Source organism: Ornithorhynchus anatinus, chromosome X2, assembly GCF_004115215.2.
Source record: "Ornithorhynchus anatinus isolate Pmale09 chromosome X2, mOrnAna1.pri.v4, whole genome shotgun sequence".
NCBI lineage: Eukaryota > Metazoa > Chordata > Mammalia > Monotremata > Ornithorhynchidae > Ornithorhynchus > Ornithorhynchus anatinus.
Window position 1 is genome coordinate 22,769,247 of NC_041750.1, and position 22,176 is coordinate 22,791,422.

The 22,176-nt window shown below is 43.2% G+C and overlaps 2 long non-coding RNA genes across 2 annotated transcripts; both read right to left on the reverse strand.

Moving 5' to 3' along the window:
• Positions 1-5,934: 5,934 nt before the first annotated feature.
• LOC120638108 lies at positions 5,935-16,553 on the reverse strand. The gene is made up of 3 exons (XR_005659593.1): positions 16,468-16,553; positions 11,735-11,854; positions 5,935-6,253 (listed from the first exon to the last, which is right to left on the reverse strand). It is a non-coding gene; the product is annotated as an uncharacterized LOC120638108 (long non-coding RNA).
• A 1,932-nt stretch (positions 16,554-18,485) lies between these two features.
• On the reverse strand, positions 18,486-21,892 carry LOC120638096. Its single transcript, XR_005659583.1, has 2 exons — positions 21,720-21,892; positions 18,486-18,566 (listed from the first exon to the last, which is right to left on the reverse strand). It is a non-coding gene; the product is annotated as an uncharacterized LOC120638096 (long non-coding RNA).
• Positions 21,893-22,176: the final 284 nt, after the last annotated feature.

Sequence of the window (22,176 nt, forward strand, 5' to 3'; positions counted from 1 at the left end):
CTCAATTTGAGCTATGAGATGTCATGCTTATGAAATACAACTAAACTGGGAAAATAATTCAATGGTAATTAGATCTGTAATTTCTAAGAACTCTTTATTCCTCATAAAACACAAAATGTAAGTTTTCTGTTAAAACTGATGCCACTTGCATTTGATGCACAATAAATTGTATTTCATGATGATGATAGTGATGAAAAAGAACTTCTTCCTGATTCTCCTGAGAATTCAGCTAAAAGCAATGGTTTTCAGATCACCCAATTGGAAACGTTTTGAGTTTGAAAGCAGAAGTTGGAAATAAACCTGAAACGGCAATCTTGCTCCTACACACTGAATGGCATAATTGTCACTTGATTGCACATAAACCAGGTAAACATTTGCAAAGGCATGTTCTGTGTGGCAATCATGTGTCTGTTTTCAGAATGTCTTCTTGCTTGATTGTTTTCCCTATTTCTCTTAAAGCCTCAATTCTTGGAAATTGGGCAAAGTGGAAGCATTAAGTACAGTGCTCTCTACCAAGCCAATCTCAGTAAATATCACTGATGGATCGTTCCTGAAGTCAAATGAACAGATCTGTCTTTACGTTTATTACGGTGTACTTGCTTGGTGCTTTTGAATCCGTTCATTGAAATAAAGATCATTACTTATAGGTTCTTTGAGTTCCTAGAAGCAGCACGGCGTAGTGGATAGAACACGGGCCTGGGAGTCAGAAGGACCTGGGTTCTAGTCCAGACTCTGTCACCTGTCTGCTGTGTGACCTTGGATAAGTCACTTCTCTGTACCTCACTTACATCACGTGTAAAATGGGGAATTTTTTTATTTAGTATTTACTGAGCGCTTACTATGTGCAGAGCACTGTACTAAGCACTTGGAATGTACAAATCGGTAACAGAGATAGTCCCTGCTCTTTGACAGGCTGAGACTGGGAGCCCCACAGGGGACAAGGACAGTGTCCAACCCGATTTGCTTGTATCCATCCCAGCCCTTAGTTCAGTGCTTAGCACTAGTAAGTGCTTAACAAATACCATTATTAATTAATTCATGGAGACTGTTGAGCCAAAAAAAGCCTTCATTAATGTATCTGCAGCTACGGATTGCCTAGGAAGAGCAGAACCATGATGATTCAAGTGGAAATTTAAGCCACTGTGAATGTATATGACAATAATAGTGATAGAAAAAATATTCTTACTCTAGGCTTAAATCCCAGCTCTGCCACTTACCTGCTGCCACACCTTAAGTAAAACACTTAGCTTTTCTGTGCTTCAGTTACCTCCTCTGTAAAAATGGGATTCGATATCTGTTCTCCCACCCTCTTAGACTTGATCCCTGTGTGGAAAAGTTACTGTTTCCGACCTGATCGTCGTTGTTCTACTCCGGAGCTCCAGTGCTTAATAAATACCATTATCGTCATTGTTATCATTAGAAATAATGTTAGTCATAGTTTCTTTCCGGTCCTTATAGTTATTGAACTATTTACATGAAGTGTGAACATTGTAAGTGCTTAGTACAGTGCTCTAGCACAGAATAAGCGCTCAATAAATTCAATTGATTGATTAATTGAATGAAGTGACTTAATGTATAAAGGAATACCTATGCATATCTTGAAATTGGAAGTTCAGTTAATGTAGTTTAATGAAGAGGCATAACTGGTCATTATGTAATACTGGATGCCAATTGTCTTTCGTTCATTCTCTTTCAGTAATCCAAAGAGAGCCTTTTCAGTTCATCTAACTTGTTGGATTTGTCAAGTGAGATTTAAGAAAACTCCTGAGTGTAAGAACGACCAAGATGGCCCAAGATTGGGGGAAGAAGATTGGAGCATTTTTATGAAGTGAGAGGGCAAGGAGCCTGAGCCACAGGTAATAATAATAATAATGACGATGATGGTATTTGTTAAGCACTTACTATGTGTCAAGCACCATTCTAAGCGCTTGGGGAGATACAAGCTAAGCAGCTGGACACAGTCCCTGTCCCACATGGGGCTCATAATCCTAATCTCCTTTTTAGAGATGAGAAAACTGAGGCACAATTAAGTGACTTGTCACACAACAGGCAAGTGGCAGAGCAGGGATTAGAACCCAGGTCCTTCTGACTCCCAGCCCATGCTCGACTCAGTAGACAAGGAACAGGCTAGAGGGGTTCAGGAGAGGCTGCCAAGACGAAGTGTGATGGAGCTCACTGGGATTGGCCTATGCCTTTAGCTAGCTAATATAGGCAAAGAGGCACATTACCTTTGCCCATGACCCGTCCCCTCATTTGCTTCTTCCACTCTGTCATGTTCCCACTGGCAGAGAATAGATAGAGCAAACGGCATCAGTCAAGCCACTATCACTATAATCAATTCCTCCGCACAGGTCCCTCAACCTAAAGAGCCTCAAGACTGTGACTCATCTGTCGTTCCTGACATTGCACTCCAAAGCGTGTAGGTGAAGCTGCCTCTGAGTTGGTCTGTCACTTTGAGTCAGCTACATTTAGTTTACATAGGCTGTAAGAGAGTCATGGATCTATCAATCAATGGTATTTGAGTGCTTACTATGTGCTTACTGTTCTAAGCACTTGGGAGAGTACAATGTAACAGAATTAGCAGGCACGTTCCCTGCCTATAATGAGCTAGCTTGGGAATGATCTTCTAAGCCACAACAGGAAGCATTTCTCTAAAACATATTCTAAAACAGCTCTGCATAATTTCCCATCTGCATTAATATACTAAAGATTTTTCAGGGTGTTTTTGAAGCTGTCAGTTCATTAGTCAGTTAAACTGCATACATACATTTTTAAGTGACATGAACTAAGCTCTCTTGCCTTTGAATATAGATTCCATAATTGAAAAATGTACTATCATCAATGAAGGCAAAATAATTCATATCTTCATGAAAGCTCAGTAAATGGGAATTCTAAACATGCCTGTATTTTAAATGGAGAAATGTGTTTCCATTTACAAGAGACATTTAATAATTACCCACAGGTTTGCAGTAATTGTCAGTCTGCAAAAATACTCCAGCTTTCCTCATTTTCCCGAACTGGGAACTATAAATAGATGGTTCTGCATGTACAATGAGAAAAGCAGCTGATAAGTATCAGATCATTTTCATTCATTAATATAGATTCAGTTATGGAAACTGCATTAGCAGTATGGTCTGTGTATGTAAGTTTGCACGGTATCCTTTGGAACAGACCACAGAAGGCTTCGTATCGCATTTCGTGTGCCAAAAATTAACTGGGAAGATGAGCGTGCAAACATAGGGCCTTCGATTTTAATTTTCAGTGCCAGCAAAAGAATTTCCATAACGAACACTACAAGAATGCAGAATAGAAATGAGTCAGTGGATCAAAAGACAGGAAAGAGGAACACATTTGTTATCTTGAAAATACATCGAAACAGATAGCACCTAAATGTTTTAACACAGATTCTGCATCTACATGAGCCAACAAGAATAGCAGTGACATACTGCTCGACCTGAAGATCACTCTCTGAAGGGGCTAGGTTCCAAACAGATGAAAGGAACACTTTCACCCATAGCCATTGTTAAGCATTTGGAATCTGTTACTTCTGAAAATTGTGCTGGCAGAAATTATCAGTAGGTTTCAGGTGATCTCTGATGGATACAGGAGAGGTTAAACTGTGGAAATTTAGGGTGGTAGTTAAGGTTGTCAGAAGACTTTGCAAAATTTAAATAGGTAGATTAAAATAGTGTTCCTCTTTCCTCTCATTCGATCCACTGACTTATTTCTAGACTGCATTCATGTTGTGTGTGTGTATATATATGTATATATGTATATGTATATATATGTATATATATATAGTTCAGTGGATGGTTATTTTTTAGAGAAATGAGGAATTTTGGCTGCTCCATTGATAATCAATAAAAGTAGAGATTAGCAAAGTCACTATCCACCTGTTCTTCTAGCCATTCCATTGCCACCTAGCAGACTTAGGGCACTGGGTTGAATGGACCATTGGACTGACCCAATCATGCCCTTGCACCTTGACTGATTGGCAGAATGATTTTTTTTCTAAATAATTATCTGAAAATGGCCCACCACTGTGCCAAAGGAGGGAGGTGATGCTCAAAGATAGATTTATAAATGAATCAATCCAAGATGCTGCTGTTAAAATAAGGAAATAAACAGTACTTAGAGGAAGTTGGAGTGTGACGGTTGGTGGGGAGAGCTGTTCTACGTTGTGTCGGCCGAGTCGTTGCCACCTCAATAAATGGTCTTTATTGAATGCTAATTTTAAGTGCAGAGCACAGAACTGAGCGCTTGAGAGAGTACAGTACAGTAATCAAAACTGTCAGTAGAATAGTAACCCTGAGAGTTTCCCTTGCGATGCATGATCCCAGCTCTGCCACTTGTCAGCTGTGTGGCTGTGGGCAAGTCACTTAACTTCTCTGTGCCTCAGTTACCTCATCTGTAGAATGGGGATGAAGATTGTGAGCCCCACGTGGGACAACCTGATGACCCTGTATCTCCCCCAGCGCTTAGAACAGTGCTCTGCACATAGTAAGCGCTTAACAAATACCAACATAATAAAGATCTTGGAGAACTATGGTTTCTGATGACTTCCCTTTTCCTTCCTGGGGTAATCAGCTTGTTGATTTTTCAAGCTTCTGGACCCTTCTTTAAATCTGTAGTCTGCTTCTGGTGAAAGATCACCCATTCCCTCTCTATCTGCATCGTCATCGTCAGTGAAATTTATTGAGCACTTATTTTGTACAGAGCATTCATTCATTCAGTTTTATTTAGTGAGTGCTTATGGTGTGCAAAGCCCTGTACTAAGCACTTAGGAGAGTACAATACAACAAAGTTGGCCACAAGCTTAAATCTAGCTTCCAGAATTGCAAGCTCTGGAAACTGACTGATTCAGATCCTGTAGTTCCAGAGAGAATCAGAGAAATGCCCGGTACTCTGAATTTGCCATCTCTAGAACTGGGGAATTCCTTGCCCTTTCTCTGGGCAAAGTCAGTTAATCAATCGATAGAATTTATTGAACTCTTCGAGGAGCTTACAGTAATAACGGGGAAGACAGATACCAAAATAAAGTATCAGGTAGGAGGAAACAAGATGCCATGATGTTTTCATTTTCATACTTGATCATCATATTTTTATCCATAGGCATATGCGTTATGTATGAGCCAACCGCTCCCTGCATCCCCTCCCACATTTTCCTGTAGACCATTATGGGATGGTGCTACTGTAATTAAGGAAACCCAAGGGGCCAGGGTTTCAAATCATCCGACCCCAAGATCTCGCCTGTCTCAAAAGAGAGAACTAACAAATTTCAAACGTTGATACCTCCATGGATGAGGGGCCCCAATTAATTTTTAATTGCATCTGTAACCTTCTGGCCAAATGAAATCAAATCTCTTTTTCAGAGATGGAATTTGGAACTTCGTGAGTGTGAAGTTGATTTGCTATTCTAATTCTTCATAGCAACAGCAACTGGCAATCTTTTTTTTTCAAAGCTCCATCTGCCAACAGCAGATTGATCCATAGAAGGGGCACAGATCAGATTTCCGAGGGGCTTATAAAAGGCAAATGGGGAAAACCGGCATCAGCCTCGTTATTCCATTATTAATGAAATTAAAGCATAAATAAAACCTGACCAGTTACCATCAGTTGTGAATGTCAGGTTAATAGACAACAGTAAATAAAGGTCACAATGGACTGCCCTTCACTGGCTTTGGAATAGCAGAATAGCAGGAGCCTTCGATCCAGTATCGCAATAAGTTGGCGAACAATGTAACTGTGGCCAGATGATGGAGAATTTTGATAAGAGAATTTCTTTTTGAAAGATCTGAAGTTATTAGAACATGCGATTCATTTTCGTTACATTCTAGGAGGCTCAAATTCCTAGGCTCAATTCCGCTGCTGATCCCCAAATTCAAGAGGCGGTTGACTGCAGTGATATTCAGTACAGAATCTGGGCTCCACCTGCAATTTTAAACTATTTTATTGGCCCCGTAAGATTCAAAATTCTCTAAGAGCAAAGGGGAGAGACAAAAGAGAAGGATGAATGTAAAGGTAAGAAAAGGAAGAGGCAGAGAGGCAAAGTGAGATATATGGGCCTTATACTTTGCTGTCCTCCTCCTTTCTCCTCTCCACTGGAGTCTCCCGCTGCAATCCATTGATGGCTGAAGTAACCGCGGCAGCTGTTTTTCAGGATTCCTGCTCGATCTCTTCACCTTAGGTGGGCCACTATTAGAATGCAGGTCTCCTGGTTCCCAGATCTGAACTCATGCGACTGGAGCCACAGCTGGGCAAGAAGAGGTAAGTAACACTCAATGATAAATTTAGAAATGAATCAATCCAAGATACAGATGTTAAAATAAGTAAATAAACGGTATTTAGAGGAATTGGGAGCATGGCGGACAGCTGTGTCTGCTGAGTCGTTCCCACCTCAAATCTGAGAATTTCACAGATAGGGAAATGATAGATAGAGATATGATAGAGAGCAGGACCAAGACCCTGCCTCCTGGGGCGGTGGGTGCTGCCGGAGTTGAGCGGTAGGTGAGGAAGGCAACGCAGCCCAGCTGAGGCTGATACCAAGTGATAAAAGTTTGTGAGGCTTGGCTTCACGTTTTCGCTGCCTTTAGTTAAAGCAGGAGTCCTTTCCCATGCCAATTCGATCAACCCCTGGTATTTAAGAGCTCCCTGTGTGCAGAGCACTCTACAGTTTGGGAGAGTATTTATTAAGAGGTTACTGTCTGCAAAGCACTCTGGTAGGTACTTGGGAGAGTTCAGTATCACAGAGTTGGTAGACATGTTCCCTGGCCACAAGGAGTCTAACAGTCTGGCTCCTGTGTTTGCCTCCTTTCCCATCTATGGGGCAGGTGAACAGACCCTCGGCAGTGATAGAACCCAGAACGCTAAGTAGGAAAAGAGGGAGAGAGGACAACTCCTTAAACCTGGCATGTCAAACTGGCATCCCATATGATGCCTGCAGTCCCCTGCCAAACAGAACCCATCTCTCCCCATATTCAAAGCTCTCCTGAAATCCCACCTCCTCCACTTTCCATGATAAATTCCTGGTTCCCCAAGTCATGTAGGCCCAGTAACCATCTCTAGCATCTAGGTACTGATTCATCCCCCCTCAGCGTGTTTATACATGTTTATTCAACTACAGTTTTCTGTTTTGATTACTCTATTTGTAAATGTTTTTTAGCCTGACCGCTATTGAAATGTAAGCTGCTTTGGGGCAGAGAATTTGTCACTCATTGTTTTGTACAGTGGGATCTCAGTAAATACCATTCTTGCTACTATTATTTCTGCCAGGTTCTATGTGACACATCAGGGAAACAGCAGAAGGAAGATAGCTGAGATTCCCATCCCCACCGTTGGCATCTTTGGGGTCTGCTCTGTGCAGAAGGACTTGTTCTGCCATAGCCAACACCATTCTCTGGGGGGCTGGGGAACCCCTCAGCATACGTGCCCCCTTTATGGGAACCTGGGATAACCTGAGATCATATGAGTGGCATTGGCCCCTCTGCCTAGACCATGAAACTGGGCTTATTGATAACCATTCTCTAAACCGGAAGCTCTTCTCCGGACTGTAAGCTCACTGTTGGAAGGGAACATGTCTACCAACTCTGTTGTACTCTCCCAAGTGCTTAGGACAGTACTCTGCACACAGTAAGTGCTCAACAAATACGATTGATTGGGGTGGGAGACCTTCCTCTGGCTCGTCTCTGCCTCTGGTGCCATTGTTTTCCATGGGGAAGATAATTTGGGAGAGTCTGTGTGTGAGTGAATGAGAGTGGAGGTATATGGGAATGGCTCTGTGCCTGCCTTCCCTCCTTCAAAGCCCTATTGAAGGAGCACCTCTTCCAAGAGGCCTTCCCAGAATAACCCCTGCTCTTCCTCAGCTCCACCCCCTTCCACGTCACCACGACTAGCTTCCTTAGCTCTTCCCCATCTTCTGCACCACAGCACTTATGTATATACATATATATCTATAATTGTATTCATTTATATTATGCCTGTCTCCCCCAGACTGTGAACCCACTGTGGGCGGGGAGCGTCTCTCTTTACTGCTATATTGTACTTTCCGAGTACTCAGTATAGTGCCCGGCTCATAGTAAGCGCTCAATAAATACGATTAAATGATTGAATATGTTGGAGCCCCTCCTTGAGTTGGACCCTTCTCTAATTTGAATCTGCTTGTCTTTCCACAGCTGTCTCTCATTCTCTCTGTCACTCCGCCTCTTTCTGCCTTTTCTGCTGCAGTCTCCTCTCTCTTCTCAGACCCCTACCCAGCCAGGAACTTTCATGTACTCTCCTCGAGGACAGGGATCGTGAACTGTCTCCCAAGAGCTTCAGCGAAGCGGGGTGGCCTAGTGGAAAGAGCTTGGACCTGGGACTCAGAGGACCTAGGTTCTAATCCTGGCTCTGCCACTCGTCTGCTGTATGACCGCGGGCAAGTCACTTAACCTCTCTGGGCCTCAGTTATCTCATCTTTAAAATGGGGATTAAGACTGTGAGCCCCATGCGGGACAGGGACTGTGTCCCACTTGACTGTCTCATATTTGGTAGAGTGATTGGCATATAGTAAGTGCTTAAGAAGTACCATTTAAAAAAGTGCTTAGTTCAGGCACTCAGTGTCAATTTAATTGTCTGCAGGATTTATTCAGTGTCTACAGTATCCTCTTTATTTGAGAACGTATGATTGAAGTATCTGCATGAGTGCTAACGTGACTGGTGAAGGGGAAAGTTCTCTAATGGGAGGAGAGAAGAGTGTGAGCTGGAGTGTACCTGGAGAAGAGAGTGGAATGGTAAGAAAGAGAAAGCTGGAGGACATGCTTGAGTTTGGTGGTTAGAAAGTTTTGTTTACTATGGAAAAATATGGCTGTGGACAATGTTCTTTAGTGATACCCGTTAAAGGGATTGTTTTTTGAAATCCTATTTTCAGCCATGATTTCTTCCCCGATGAAAAACTGCTGTTGAAGTGAAGAAGTCTTAACTTATATTAACTTCAGAAGTTTTCTTTTATAATAATCTTCCCTGATTGTTCCCCTCAGTATTTTCTTGGGTGGTGGGATGGATTTTCTTGCTGTTCTTTGAAGTTCTCAAGGGAAGCCACCAGAATAAATGATTCCTTTGTTATGCTTTTCTTCCCAGACTTGGTCCCCATAGATCAAGAGGATCTGTGGATGCCCTAGGAAGGCAAGGATAGTCTGAGTCTTCTGGGTGTGATTTTGTTCTACCCCATCTATCTGGAGAATATTTTTCTCTCAGTCCACATTTGCCAGTGTCTCTCATTGGCAAAATCATGAGTGAGTTTTAATTGTATATGTTGATAAATGTGTTTTTTGGTTAACCGTGCCTGTATCCAGTTCTTAGGTATTAATATCCTTTTAGAGAGTTATACTAAACCAGGCATTCTAGATCATTTCTCCATTTTGTCTGCTGATTCCAAAACAGCATATTTTAAGCTGTTTGTTTTATCATTGAAACCATTTTGAAGATCTAGCTGGAATATTATTTTTTTAAATGTGCATTCATTTTTGACATTTAACATTTTTGATTACCCAATATCTCTAGAGAAATACCCTCAGAGTTAAAACACAGGGAGTGCAGTACAGCTCCCTGCAAATTAGACCTTCAATTTGCGCCTCAGTTTCCATCTGTGTGATAGGTCTGTTGCCTTTTGAGGAATGACAGATGCTGATAAAGTGTTGTATGTCAGATGAAAATGTGAAATATGTATGAATAAAACTAACAGCACTAAAAGCTAAATGTATTTAGAATTCATAGTATCTTACAGGGTTTTGATATGTATTTTTTAGCATCAGAGTTTCTCTGTGCGCTGGTTTGAGTGAAAGCTTTGTTATCCATCATGATTGTGGAATGTGAGATTCCAGTTAATCAAAAATGTTAGTTATCCAAGAGGGAGCACATCATAAAAAGGACTCATAAAATATCTCACAGAGGTCTCAGGAAGTCAGGAGAGGAGAGGAAAAGACTGTCTACAGATTCCGTTGTTAGGTATTGTCTCTATCTGTTGCCAAATTATACTTTCCAAGCACTTAATAGTGCTCTGCACACAGTAAGCGCTCAATAAATATGATTGAATGAATTACCAGAAGAGAAGCCTCTGCCACGACTTGGGGAGTTTGAAGAATAAAACAGAAAGGGCTCAAATTAAGAACTTTTGTGGCATGGCCTAATGGATGGAGCATGGGCCTCGGGAGTAGAAGGACTCGGGTTCTAATCCTGGCTCTGCCACTTGTCTGCTGTGTGACCTTGGGTAAGGTACTTCACTTCTCTGGGCCTCAGTTTGCTCATTTGTAAAGGGAGAACTAAGACTGTGAGCCTCATATGAGACAGGAACTGTATCCTACCTGATTAACTTGTATCTACCCCAACACATAGTACAGTGCCTGGCACATAATAAGAGCTTAACAAATACCATTTGAAAAAAATCCCACAGAAATTCCGTGAGAAGACAACATTACAGTGGTCTTGGGTTATGTCTGCATTTGGGGAATTAGATAAGGATTACAAGCTTTTCTACTGACTTACTGCTCTCCTTGTGGCCTGGTCCTGGGGCCAACTAAGAGAAAACACTTTCTTGAAATAGATCAGCTGGTGGCCAGGTTTTGGACAGAAGGCAACAGTGGGCTGTCACCCACAAATGGAGGTGCTTCCGTAGGTTGTGGTATCACTGGCTACTTGAGAAAGTTTCTTCCAAGATTAACGACGAAGAAGAAGTTCCAGGTTCTCTCTAATCCCACCCACTCTCATCTTTAACGGCTTCTTCTTTGGGACTGTCCAAGAAGCTCTTAGCTCTTTCCTAGAGGTACAGACAGTAGCCAGGAGAGAGCCCTCACTGTTCTTTGGTGAAGTGAAACTATTAACTACTAATAGAGAGTGAATGCTACACTGCATGCCTCCCATTGAGAACTCAATCACTGAAAGCTCCTCTCCTAACAGAGGAACAATCAAATAAGTAGAATCACCTGTAAGGGCCTTGCATTGGCTGGTCACTAGAGTTTTCTAGCTGTCAAAATGGTGGCTAATTTATTTGTTACTGAGCTACTGAGTGTAATGAGCTGGGGTGTATGGCTCCTGAGGGTTGTATCTAACAGTAGGATTGCAAAAATATGTAAATTTCCACTGGTCTGTGTCATCATTGCTCCTCACAATCCTAGCCTGCATATCCTATAAAATATAACTAAATATAATTCTTAATAGTGTTATCTTTAAAGAATCATCCTTCGGGACATTTATCCTCAAACCACACCTGCAGTGTAACTTTGTCAGGCACTGAAGGAGGCTTAGTACATATTTCTTCATGGACATAATAGTATTTGAATGCTTATTTTGTGCACTGTACAAGAAAACTCTATGGATACACTACCAGAATGATTGTAGATGCAGGTGGGGAGTTCTGAGAGAGAAGTGTCAGTGGAGTCACTGTGGGTTGGAGGAAACAAGACAGGAGGCTAAGCTCTTGGGAGAGTGCAATAGTATTAGCAGACACAACTCCACCCCGCAAGAAGCTTAAAATCTAACAGGGGAGATAGACACTAAAATAAATTAATACCATACATTTTCGCTTAAAAATAACAGTATTGGATTAGCTAGGCTTTATCTATCAAACTAGGGATCTGGACAATGGATGAGAGAGGAAAAAAAGAAAGAAAAAAGCCTCAAGGACTTCTAACTCTGAGTTTCATCTCTGAAAAGCGGTCTCCTCTACCCGAACCATAAACGAGTGACTGAAAGGTGGAATTACATTCTTTCCTTGCACTTTGCTCTGACTACTTCTCTTCACCTTTCCGCTTGAGCTGTTAAATGAACCATAAGCCAATCTCCAGCGAGGAATCCGTGACCCAGGAATCATCGTCTCTTCCTCCTTCATTTTGGGGGAAAACAAAGAAGAAATGGGCCAAGTGGAAATAACTTTATAGAGTCACATAGCTCAAGGCCTCTGGCACTTCAGAAACCATGTGGAATGTGGTGGCTTCTATTGTTGATAAGGAAATTCCACAGAAGCATGCTGGGATCCATGGAAGGATCGCCCCCCTGCAGGTCTCCGTGGTGGCCAACCCCAATATTGATTCAGACCAGTGAGATAGGCCCAGTCAGCGTGTTTTTTTTCTAACCCCAAATACCATGACCTGTTAGTATTCTGTTTCTTAGTAGAATGCCAAAACACACTTTCTTCCTCAAAGAATTTGTTCTTCCAAGCCATGGAGGCAGTCGGTCATCGTGAGAGGTTCATTCTGGAGTTGGTATTGTCATTGTTTCTTGAACAGTACAGCACTGAAACCCTCAGATCCACAGCACTTATGTACATATCCGTAATTTATTTATATTAATGTCAGTCTCCCCCTCTAGACTGTGTCCTCGTTGTGGGCAGGGAATGTGGCACTGCACACTGGTAAATCCTCAGTAAATACAAATGATTAATTGATTAAGTAACTCCTTCACTGACTGTTTCTCCAGATAGCCTAGAAGAACACGGCCAGGATTCACGGAGCAGAACTGCATCCTTCTTTAACAGGGTAAGACCAATCCCCTGGGACTTTGTTTGAAAATGATTTTATAGCCATCACCTCAGCCTACTACATAGGATTTATCCTAGAGGTTTTGTTTTAACCAGGAGATTGAAATCGTTACAATCTGTAGGGATTACAAGAGGATGAAACGTGTCCTAGAAAAGGTAACCTATGAAATAGAACAAAACCACCCACCAGCATGGAGAAGACCTGAAGAAAGTGTGAGAAATGTACAATAAGGAATTCTTCTGATTCTTAATGGTGGTAAATGGCGTGGTTCCTCTGAAACACTAGCAGTATGAGGGATTAGGTCACAAACTCTGGGAGGACGGTGATTGCCTATTTCAGAACAAGATGCTTAGAGCACTCTCAGGGTCCTCAATAAATACCACTGGGGAAAGTGATAGGCACATGCACTTCTGGGAATGAGGCTGACGGCAGGGAATTTTGTGACGAATAGGGAATTTGGGGGCCTCTCCTGGTGGGCCTGGGATTCTACTTAATTTTTTTTTATGGTATTTAAAGCGCTTACTCTGTGCCAGGCATTGTACTAAGTGCTAGGGAAAACACAAGGTTGGATAGAGTCCATGTCCCATGTGGGGTTCACATTCTCCATCCCCATTTTACAGATGAGGTAACTGAGGCACAGAGAAGTGAAGTGACTTACGCAAGGTCACACAGCAAAGTAGCAAAGCTGGGATTAGGACCCAGATCCTTCTGACTTCCAGGCCCATGCTCTAAGGCTAAGCTCTCTAGGCTTCTCCATTGGCAATGTTTTGAGGGGAGCAAGGCTTGGGTGGAAAAGTCTGAAATGCTATTGGTCGATTGTGTCAGCATCTACCTCAGGGCTATTTATTGAGCTCTTACAGTCCTTGGGAGATACAGTATAACAGAGTTAGGAGACATATTCCTTGTCCACCACGAGCTTACAGTTTAGAGTCAGGTGAATTTAACTCAGGGGTGAAACTATTGATCTGGGGCTGAGGGATACGACTCTACTATGGGTGGGTGAATCCTTAGGATTAAGTGTGACCTAAGAAAATTTGTCCCTCTCAGGGTCGCACCTGAAGAGCTCCAGTACTCTACCAGTCCACTATGGGAGGGAGAGTCAAGCAGAGACCTACCCATTCCTGGCTTGGGCAGTAGCTAGAGAGTAGAAGGCAATCTGCTACAACTCAAAATTCATCTGTGCTGGGCAGCAGCATCATGGGAGAGAGTCGAGGGTTGAGACTAAAGTTTACTGCATGGAAGGAGGCAATGGAAAACTACCTCCGGATTTTTACTAAGAAAACTCTCTGGCTCCACTACCAGACCGATTGCAGATGGAGGTGGGGCGTTCTGGGAGAGATGTGTCCGTGGTGTCGCTACGGGTCAGAGATGACTCGAAAGCACGAGACGACTCGACTGCATGAGACAAATAAAAAATAAGATGATTTGAGCCCAAAATGGAAAAGGCACAGAAGTGAGCTTCTGAAGACCTGGGTTTTGCTCCCAGCTCCACCGTTTACTGGCTCTGTGTCCTTGGGAAAGTCATTTAACTTCCCTGGGCCAGAGTTTTCTCATCTGTAAAATGGGGATAAGATAGATTGTGAGCCCCAAGTGGTACATAATCTTGCATCTACTCCAATGCTTAGCATATAGTAAGAGACTACTAAATGGCATTATTATTACTGTTTTCCCCTGCAGTCTTGTCCTCTGCACAGTCTTAACAACTACTGTTGATACTGACACCCGAGAGAGTTCACGTGTGTCCCAATGTATTTTCTTATTTTCTCACAATAAACCAAGGTCCATTTTCACACACAATTTCCTTGAACATGGTAAGTCTTTTAAGTCTATTGAAAACAAATGTTGATCCTTTGCTCTAGGAGTTATTTATAAATGAATTCATTTCCTGCAAAAATGAACACTTAATTTGTGACTATCTCCACAAAATTAATAACAATACCAGCACAGCTCCTTTCCAAGTTTCAAATGCTTTGCCAATAAGATCTCATTAAACTCAAAACCATGAGGTCAGAGAAGTGGGCACAGCCCACTTACTGCCCAGAATAACCCATAACACCTAACTCTCAAAGGAGATTGGGATGCTCAAGACGTCATCTCACACCATCCCCACCATGAAGTAGACGCTAGGAAAAAATCTCGCTCCCTAGATCTTTTTACTAGATCACTGGTTTTCCTCCCTGCCCACATCTCATCTCTCAGTAATTTTGCCTTGTTACGGTCTCCTAAATGGTCAGAAGAATTGACCCATGGAGGATTTGAGCCTCATGCAGTTTCACAAGACTGAACTACCTCCCTCGAGGAAGTTGAGATTCACTCAGATAGTCCGTTTTCCAAGTCCTACATTAAAGACACAGGTGGAACCTGTCACAGATCATTATGGGTGATTGCAAATATGTATGATCATGGTGGCTTCAGACGTGTGCTAATTTCTTCCTATAATTAATTTGTCAACACATTACAAATTACACAGGGTGCTGGGGGTGGGGGCAACACAATGATTGATACAGTTATGCTGGCGGGCTTGAACCTACATGAAAGAGGGTCACATCAAGGAAAGGTCAGTCAATTTTTACTGACTCCTCAATTAGTTGTTGACTAGCTGTCACAGACTTGTTGAGGTGTTCGCCCTGCGTCACTTGGAGAAAGCACCTCTTCTTCACTTCCAATCTGGGTGTCTTTTTTTTAGTCCAAGATATTCATCTAGATGATGATTCTCTCACCAGACCGATCGAATGGGCAGCACCATTGCTGGATTTGACCCATTCAGGGTTCTTAAAGACCTGACAGGATCCATGTTTTGTAAAATAATTGCCTTGGAGCACCCAGTGTGGAGCCTGGTGCTTGTGGCCCTGAAACAATTTTAGTTGTGAATGTAAGTAATAAAGCAGTGTTTAGAGCAGCCATAAAAATAAGATATGCCTTATATCTTCAGGCCTAGATATGTATTGTGTATTTGATTGACCCTTCAAGTGTACGTATTTCGATTCCACTGCTTGTAAATATGTTTATTTCTGCCTACCTCTGCTAGAGTGTAAGCTCTTTGGTGTCAGAGGGCAGCTTTGTACTTCCATTGTACTTTCCCAAGCCCTGCATACAGTGTATTACACTCAACGGGCATTTAATTCCATTATTACCACTACTACAACTCCAGATATTTAATCTTAAAAAAAATTAAAGGAATGCACCTAACCTCTCCTTATGATGTCTCTTTAGCTGGTTTCATGGGAACTGGTGTCTGTGGCGCAGGGGGAAGTCTCTAGGATGTTTTCCTTTAGTAGAGCTAACAGTTGGGAGAAACTGTAGACCCGAAGAGCCTTGTGGACAGGGAATGTGTCTGTTTATTGTTATATTGTATTCTCCCGAGTGCTTTGCACACAATAAACACTCAATAAATACCATTGAATTGAAGAGAGACAAAAAAGCAAAGGTCTTTGTGGGTGGAACCAGGACAGGCCTGGAAGGCCAAATGAAAAACCTAATGATAATTACAAAGTATTAGCAAGACCTTAATCCTTCCATTGACTGAGGTTGGACATGGGCTGGAAACAATGATCACCAGCTCATTGATCCCTGTCACTGACTTCTTTTGAAAGTGTTGGGTTTTTTTGTGGCTGGAAGCTTCCATCCAAAAGCTGGGTCCTAAATGATCCACACCTGTGTCAAATTTCTAGGCTTGGTACCAGAGTAGCAGTGTGGCTTAGGGGATAGAGCACGGACCTGGGAGTCAGAAGGATATGGGTTATAATCCCAGTTCTGCCACATGTCTACCTTGGGCAAGTCATTTAACTTCTCCGGGTCTCAGTTACCTCATCTGTAAAATGAGGATTAAAAGTATGAGACCCATGTGGGACATGAACTATGTCCAACCAGATTCATTTGTACCTATCCCAGCACTTAGAACAATGCTCGGCACATAGTAAGCCCTTAACGAGTACCATAATTATTGTTGTTATTATACCTGTTCTCCAGTTCTCCAGTTGGATGGGAGATTTATTGTAAGACAACAGAATGTCAAGGCCCAGGTCAAAACCCAGATTGAGACTCTGCCAATTTGTTCATTTTGCATGTAGCCTGGGCGACAGAGTGAAAGCATTGAAGGGTGCACTCCGTATTCCAGACAGAACACTGGGAAAGGAAGGAATATTGGGAGCGGTAAATCATCCCCTTCCTTTCTAGGGGCTGGAAATGAGTGGGCCCCTTCATCAGGGCACACACTTTGAGCAGTTAGGAGGGCCATGGAGGGACAATGCCCCTTCCATGAAACCTGAAGCAGTTCTTTCATTTCAGCTGCCAACTATTAAAGCCCGATTGAAGTCCTTGCTAATGCGTGAGGTAGAAAAAAATCAGCACTGCTGCCAGGTTAAAATTTTAAGCTGGAAAACTCACTGTGATCCTGAACGATAATGAAAATCAGTGACTGTGAGCCAGCGTGTGTTAAAGCAGGCAAAGTAAACTATTCATGTGTTGCTGTTTTGTTCATTTTTGAGTGAAATTGGTGAGGGCGAAACAGCATTGTATTTCTCCTCAGAGAAAAAGGCTGGCCAGCTGGAGAGAAAAGTCCCTTTAATCAATCAATGATACTGATGAATCAACTGCTGAGAGCCAAGCACTGTATTAAACCTTGGTATTTATTGAGTATTTACCATGTGCAAAACATTGTAATTAGTGCTTGAGAAAGTACAATATCAACAGAGTTGGTAGATGTAATCCCTGCCCACAAGGGGCTTACAGTTGAATGCGGGGAAACAGGTAAGACTCATTAACAAATAGTGGGAGTGGCTGAACCTGGCTAGAGCAATTCACCATGTTACATTTCAGGTTCAGTTAGAAGTTCAGCGTTGAAGGGGAGAAGACTGTGAAGAAGCAGCGTGGCTCAGTGGAAAGAGCCCGGGCTTGGGAGTCAGAAGTCATGGGTTCTAATCCCGGCTCCGCTGCTTGTCAGCTGTGTGACCTTGGGCAAATCACTTAACTTCTCTGTGCCTCAGTTACCCCATCTATAAAATGGGGATGGAGACTGTGAGCTCTACGAGGGACAACCCGATTACCTTGTATCTCCCCCCGGGCTTAGAACAGTGCTTGGTATATAGCGCTTAACAAATACCAACATTAGCGCTAGTCACTGCCCAAGCTAGGAATGGAGTGGGTATGTGTCTGCTTGACTCTCCCTCTCATAGTCGAGTCTGGTAGGGTACTAGAAAGTCTCTGGGTGTAGTCCTGAGAGGGCACTGCTGTAGAGTAGCCAATGGAAACTCTAGTAGTTCAAAAGAGTAAATTCACCCCCTCAAAATGCTTCCCTTGGACCTAGAAGTCTAGAAGTTGGTTCACCTTGCAGTCCTGACCCTTTGATTCACGAACTCTCATTTCTCCGGTGTGGAGTTAAGGATATTCTCCCCACTAGGAATACCCCAGAATGTGATGAAGTAGCATTCCCAACTTCCCACACCGAGACCAGATTCCCTGGCTCCTCTTCTATGAATTCTGTTATTCTGTTTTTTATAACTTGGCTCTTAAGGAATCTGTAAAATGCTTAGGACCAAACCTTGACATATTTGAATGGAAAAATGAGCCTGAAATGTATTTCAGACACTTTGACGGAAGGAGCAAAGGTTGTTGCTAGGTTCTGAGGCAAGGGAGTAACCACTGAGAGTGTTTTATAGGTTACCTCTGAGTCCTCTACCAGACTCCAGCATTTTGGAAAGAATCCCTGGAGGAATTTTTGTGTTTATTATGGTATGTGTTAAATGCTTACTAGATGTCAAGCATTGTTCTAAGCACTGGGGCAGATACAAGGCAATCAGGTTGAACACAGTCCAGGTCCCACATGGAGCTCACAGTTTAAGAATTTCATACTTTCCAGTTCGGACACCTGTGCAGGGAAGGCCTGCCCCAGAATTAATGCTCATCTGGAAATTCTGACTAGGACTCCTGCCAGTCGGATGGAGTCGGAGTTTTCCATGTTCAGAAAAGAGAATGAGATCAGTTTGCTATGAATTACTTCTTGAATGCTTCCCCAGCTCTTAAGGCATTTTTCCTTTGTGGTGTCAGAAGGATCCGAGCCTATGGAAATAAACAGAGAACAGTGAAATCTCAGCAGCTGAGGTAGGAAGGTTATACTTCCCTTCACATCCACATGAGGAGAGAGAGATACTTATCTCACTTTTTGGCTGTTTCAATGTGGTAACGCCCTCATGATCCACCCCCAACCCCCCTGAAGGAAGTTAAGGGGCTCAGTGAGCAGCTAAGGGGCTCAGTGAGCAGCTGGAGCACGGAGAGGCGGACAGAGGGGCTCCACGGTGCTCTTAAGGCAGTCACTCTGAGGGGCGGGTGGGGTGTGGGAATGTCAGTGGGCAGAGAAGCCATAGGGGTTGTGGGGAAATGCTATCAAGGGGGAGATTGGATTATCTTTTTCTCTGGAGATTTTTGAGGAAAATGGAGAGCAGGACACTTGGCCACCCTGGCCCTCTTCTGAGAAACCTGATGTGATGTGGTATGATGTTATGCAGAAGTCCCTTTGGGTCTCTGGGCCCACAACATTTCTCTGGGGGTGCCCCTTACCGCCTCACCCTTGCCTTCCCCGCTTGGGTCCCTATTCACACGGGCTGGCCACCCAGGTATCCTGCACCCATTACCTCCCTTGCTTGCTGTCTGAAGCAGACCCTGGTGGATACAGATGCCACCCTGTCATTTCCCGGATGGACTAGCATCAGCTTGCTCACCGGTCTCCCCTGCCTCCAGCCTCCCCCCATCCAATCTAACTACACACGGCGGCAAAGTTAATCCAATTGAAGTGTTGCTTGACTCACATCTCTCCATTCCTCCAAACCCTCTACTGGTTCTCTGTGTCCCTCTGGGTCAATCATGAACTCCTCATTCAGCTTAAAGACTCTCAACCAAGGCATCGCATCTCACTTATGCTTTTTTCACCTGTAGCTCCCAGCCTGATGTCTTCACTCCTCTTAGGATAACGTTCCAACTGTACTTCACTCTCACCGCTCCCATCTTCCTCTCCTCACCCACACTGTCTTCTCTGCCTGAAACTCTCCCCCCAGATCCAACAGATCACAATTTAGATTGAACAGTAGCTCGCTTCCGTCTTCATAAAGTGCCCGGGAGTAGGCCAACTCCTTTTTTACACCTTTGAACTCTCTCCTTCAGGATCCACTTCAATCATTTTTATAAATTCATCTTTCTTGCATATGATACAAGATGTCTTAATCCCGAAATTTTCGCTGGTGGTGGGGAGACTAACTTCTTCATCTGTTTTGGCTTTTTTCAATGATACAGTGTATTGTCAAGGGGCTATGTCATAATGGTTGTACTTCTGGTTCATTTTATGCTCTCAAGCACTTAGTGCAATGTTATGCACCCAGTAGGTGCTCAGTAAGTAGTCCTATTGTTGGATCGTTCAAGTGTTTGGAAGCTAAACTCTCTCTTCCCATGAATTTTAGTAGCCAATCACTTCCCTGTAGAAAAGGATTTCTTTTTTGTCTTCTACCCCTCCCTCTTTTCTCCTTACTCTGCGTCCCTCTGCCTTTTATCTTAACTTCTTCCTTCCCTCTTTCTTTTTTTCTCTATTCATGTTTATCTCTCTCTTTTTCACATCCCTCCTGTCCCTTGATGTATGCTAAGCTCATCATCTTCAAAGATGGAAAGGTAAATCATATTATTAGTAATAAAAGTGGTATTTGTTAAGTGATTACTATCTGCCAAGCCCTGAGCTAAGTCCTGGAGTAGATACAACATTATCAGATCAGGCAGTCTCTGTCCCTTGCAGGGCTCGCCATCCAAGGAGAAGGAAGGACAGATATTTGATCCCCATTTTACAGCTGAGGAAACTGAGGCACAGAGAAGATAAGTGATTTTCCTAAAGTCACACAGCAGGCAAGAGGCAGAGGGGGCTTAGAACGCAGGCTTCCTGAATCCCAGCCCTGTTCTCTTTCCATTAGACGGTACTGCTTCTCTCCTAAATACCTCTATAAACACACACACACAGCAGCACAAACTCACAATATTCCATTAAAAATGAACAAAGGTTCAGATCCTATGAACTTGGACCTACAGATGTACAGTTTAATACACACATATGCACACACGCACACACACTCAGATAGTGTGGGTAGAGCAGAAATTTTAAGTTTGACCCGTGCTTTGGGACCCACTCTCCTAATAACCTTGATCCACAGTGGTAAGATTGTGTACAATTCCTTCCGTCCCCCTAATCCTTCCCTGTTTCCCTCCAGACTTCTCCAGCAAGGAATCTTCCCCATGACTCCCTGAGGATGCTTTTTTCTGCTCTTCTCCACGTAGCACCTTGCAGTTATATTCACAGAGACGTGTTGTCAGCTTTGGAGGCAGCTGAATGCACCCTTCTCCCAGATGGAGATGCAGTCTGAGCTGGAGGATTTGATGGGGGGCGGGCGAGTTAGGAATAAATTAAGGAAAAAGTGTAGCAAGAACAAAAGAGGCAGATGCGTATATTCACTGAGGCATCAGGTTGGGCCGGAGTTCAATATTCCAAATTTGTCATTGTCTTTGGGGTCCAGCGGGGTCATTAGCGTGCCCCATATTCCCAACAATTGCTAGAAAGAATGGGGACCCACTACATATTGTGCCCGACAAAAATACAGTGACTGAAAATGGAATTTCGTGCATCTGAAAAGCTCAGTCAGAGGGGATGGGAGGAGGGAGAGAAACCCCATTCCCTATCTATGAAAAGAAAACAATCTTCATTGGCTGTTGCCAACTGTGAGGGAGTCCACCCACTGCTTTCATCCTATCAGGACTCTGGGCACAAGCTGAGCCTCTGGGTCCATCCAAGAGCCCATGGAGGGAGAGAAAAACGATGGCAGCAGAGGAAGAGGCTGAGCAGCAGGGAGTGATTTTCTAACCTCTCCCTTCTCGTGTTTCTCGTTCGTTCTCTCCCTCTCCCTCCATCTCCTCTTGGTCCTCTTCCTATCTTCTCTCCTCTCTTCCTTTTTTTCCTCCCTTTCCTCCCCCACACCTTTCTTTTTTCTCACCCCTCAAAATCCTAACCCAGTTTGCCCTTGCGCTCGAAATAGGGGTATTGGTCACCCCTAGATGGCACCCTCAATGGTGAGTTCCGTGAATCGTAATGAATGAAAATATTTAATTTATTGGATTGCGTGACTGCTGGTAAAAAAGCCTCATAATCATCAGAAGAGCTGCTGATTAAAAACTTAAGATTCCTACCATTGTGTGAGAGAAAATGAAGAAAATCTGGAGTTGCTTTGGTAGAGTAACACTTGTTTGAAGTTTTCTCTGAACACGTCTAAAGCGCATCTTCTGTGCCAGTTGTGGCTTGATCATGCCTGGTTTTCAAGACCCTTCAAGTAAGCTGCTTCTTTCCAGTGAGTTTGTGTTTCTAGCCTGGATCTGATTCATTCAGCAAGAAGCCAGATGGTGAGCTCACAATCCAGCTTCATTGTGATGTCATAATTTTCCATCTATGATTCAGTCAGCGCAAGGTAGGAAACTCCCTAGTCATAGTACCAAGAGATCACAGTATGGAAAATTATCAAGGGTGCGGCTGTTTTCTAACTTCCTTTGTGGGTAGTAAGGAGGCACCGCGTCTTCTAAGGATGTATTATGAATTTCTACTCATATTGGTCCATGCAGGACGTCACTGAAGATGTTTAATGGTCAAGAT